Genomic DNA, 3,314 nt, shown 5'->3' with positions numbered 1-3,314 from the left:
CCGGCGGCTGCGCTCCCAGACTGTAGTCACTGGAAGCTGGAGAAAGCCCCCCTCGGGGGTGGGAGGAGCCGCGGGGGCTTTCCGAGCGCTGCCGGCGGGCGAGCGCGGGCGGGGACCAAGCGGGAGGCGGGCGGGGCCGCCGCGCCGGAGGAGGCGCGCGCCCGGGATGCTGCGCCCGCCGGCCGGATCCCAGCAAAAGTTGAGAGCCGAGCAGGGGCTTCACGGCCCCGCGGGGACTATGCACCCGGCTGCTTTGCACCCGCATTCGAGCTGAGAAATGCACGCTTGGGAGAACCAGAGAACTAAAGAACCCGAAAGCCCTTGTTGCTGGCTGCTAACAGCCCCGCCCCTCCCCTCCGGCGACCCGCGGGATGAGGGCGAAGGTGGGGGTTGGAGGACGCCGCGGGCTAAGTCCGCTCTGGCGTCGGAAATACCCAAATCCCTGAGACCCGCAGCTAGCAGAGCGTCAGGCCTCCAGGCTGGGATGGGGGCAGTTTGTCAGCGTGCGACGCACTGAATCTGTTTTTGCAGCTCCCGGGGGAGTCCGGGCTCCAACGCCAACTTCATTCCTGGCTTAAGAGCTGGGCATCCCTGGGGCGCACTAGGCACGGAAGACAAGTGGATGCGTGGGAGGTCGGGTCCACCTAGGGACCCTGCCGCTCTGAAATGGGAGCTCCTGGCTACCACCGGGAAGTCCCAACCCAGGTGTATTGGGAAGGGGGATGCGGAGGGAGGATCCGCAGGTTCCCCACCCAAATCACTCAGAACCCGGGCCAGCTGTGGCTTGCAGGTTGCTCCTAAAAGAGCGACTCTTGACTCTGGGGTAACATCTGGGTGGGAAAGGGCGGCTCCAGGTCAGAGTGGTGAAGGATTTCCTCCTCCCTCATCCTTAGCCAATGTCACCGAGCCTGCATCTGCGGAGATTAAGTGGGTGAAGCCAGGAAGGGGCCCTGACTCCGCAGCTGGTGGCCAAACCCAGAGAGTAGGCCCGCAGCCGTCCGCCATTGTCCTGTCCCCGCACCCCTCTGGACCAAGCTTGGCTACTCCCGGTCTATCCCCGCCACAGAGGGTATGGATTTGCTGCGGGGAGCCCTTGACCTCTGGGAGGAGGAGGCAGCGCGAGCCAAAACTCATGGGAAAGGCCTTGCGAGAAGACGCGGTGTCAGGATGCGTTTGTGCCTGGGTTGGGGGTGTGGCTTCTTTGACAGAAACCATCCCCTGTCCACCAGGAGCGAATGCAGAAACCGAAGGGAATACCGCCTCTTTTTCTCTTCCCCTCTCCCTCCTTTTCTTTCCACCGCTCTTAACAGCGCGCCTACCAGATGCCAGCCCATGAGAGGCCCCAGGAGTGCAAAGGTGAACAAAACGGGGTAGACAAGCTAGAAGACCCCAGGCCTGGGCCTGCAAGCTGAGGGGCACAGCCATGGTCAAAAATACCTGGAGTGGGCTGTGGAGGCCAGAGCGGTGTTTGAAATGTCAGACCTCTCTGTCTTGAGGCCCTGGCTACACTGTGCTAGGCTGGACCTGTCTTCAGGATCACCTGGGTCACCAGTGTCCTCCAAGCCAGCCCAGAACTGGCACCTGGGAGCCAGGAGAACACGGTAGGAAGAGACCATGGATGCACAGCGAGCCCTGAGTGAGAAGTTAACTTGGCTTCACCGGCCTGCTTCTGTGGTCCCAGGCTTTCTCTTGGAAGCCAAAAATACCCCCAAATCATGGTTTGCTTTTTAAGTTTTTCTCTAACAGCATTTACATAAATTCCCAATGGAAATTTCCCCCTTTGAAGGTTGAGGGGTATTTCTCTTTCAGTGTTTCCAAAAGTCCTGTTAAATGAAGTCAGGGGATTTACAAGCAGAAGTGACCGCCCCCCACCCCCAGGACACGGTTGGGTTTGTCAGCCTTCCTCTCCTCCCAGCTGGGCAGGGTACTGGGTGGCATTAAAGAAAGACCTCAGCGGGCAGTGACAGGGCCCTGATGGATGGGGCCATGGCCTTCCAGCCGTAGTCCTGGACTGGAGCGGACAGCATGCTGTTCTGGAGTCAGCAGCCTCTAGGTCCTCATGCCTGGTCACTTAGCAACAAGATTCAAGCTCTATCTTCAGAGTTCACCACTTCCTCCTTTCCTTCCTCAGAAATTTGGGTCCAAATAGCATGGAATGTTTTAACCTTTAAAGGTTAACTTCTGAAACAGCCTGCTCCAAGTAAGAATTAGCCTTTTGTGAGTGATCAGGCTCCAAACCCAAGGTGATTATTGTCTTTTTAAAAAATGCACCCCTTTGACCGCAAAGACAAGAGATACTCAGCATTGTAAAAGAACACACAACTAGGCATTTAGATTTTTTGGTAAGGTCAGTATCATACATCGTATGTACAAAATTGACATAAGAAGGAGAAAGTAGCTTTTCAAAACTCCTAACACACTCAGGATAACTCTTAAATCAATAACGTTTTGCAAAATTGTATTTTATCCGGGAGGGTTCAATTTCAATGAACTGTTTTAATTTATGACTTTTGAAGTATTATATGTATGGCAATTAACCAATTTGTTGATTTAGTTGAATAATTTGTCTTTGAGCCATTTAAAAAAAAAAAAAAATTCCCTACTTTAGCTATATTTCTCGAATAGGCCACCCGGCTTTAACAACCTGCAACAGGAAGATCTTTCAAAATTGCAAGCAGTGTATTTAAAGACTGAAGACAGAATGTGCCTGTAATGCTCCCCCTACTCCAAACTGTGTCTGGAAGGTGGGGGTGGGGGGAGGTGAGACCTAATGGTGGAAGGAACTCAAACCAGCCCCTTTGCTCATCGAGTAAGTAATTAGGGTACCCCCTCCCAGGGTAGATAGAATGGCAGAATGATTTTAAACATTTCACATTGTCTGGAATTTTGCACACAGTTACCATTCACTTTCGTTATTATTAAAATTAAAATATCCATTTGCCTTTTTTGTTCATTTGTTTGTTTTGTTTTGTCTTTTGTGGGGTTTTGGCCACACATAGCCCCAGGAATTGGGAAGTTCCCATCTGCATGTGGGATCGAGCTCACATCGCAGCAGTGACCCAAGCCACAGCAGGTTCAAGCTGGATCTCAACCCCCAGAGCCAACAGAGAACCCCTCCACTTGCCCTTTGTAAATGGCTCTGCAGAAGCTGCTTCTCCAAATGTGTTGCCCTATTTGCTGAGAGAACTAGCCCACGTGAGGTGAATGAGAAATGCTTTTTATTTTTTCTTTTGGAAGACAGTGTAGCTTGGAATAAAGAGCAGACTGTGATATCAGGCAGAACTGTCTCCTGATTACAGCTCCTCCACCACTGA

At 52.8% G+C, this 3,314-nt stretch overlaps 1 long non-coding RNA gene across 1 annotated transcript; it reads left to right on the top strand.

Moving 5' to 3' along the window:
- On the top strand, positions 978 to 2,941 carry LOC110257292. The gene is made up of 2 exons (XR_002339715.1): positions 978 to 1,069; positions 1,311 to 2,941. It is a non-coding gene; the product is annotated as an uncharacterized LOC110257292 (long non-coding RNA).

This window comes from Sus scrofa, chromosome 16 (genome assembly GCF_000003025.6).
Source record: "Sus scrofa isolate TJ Tabasco breed Duroc chromosome 16, Sscrofa11.1, whole genome shotgun sequence".
Taxonomy (NCBI): Eukaryota; Metazoa; Chordata; class Mammalia; order Artiodactyla; family Suidae; genus Sus; species Sus scrofa.
This window is presented reverse-complemented; position numbering and strand designations above follow the sequence as displayed.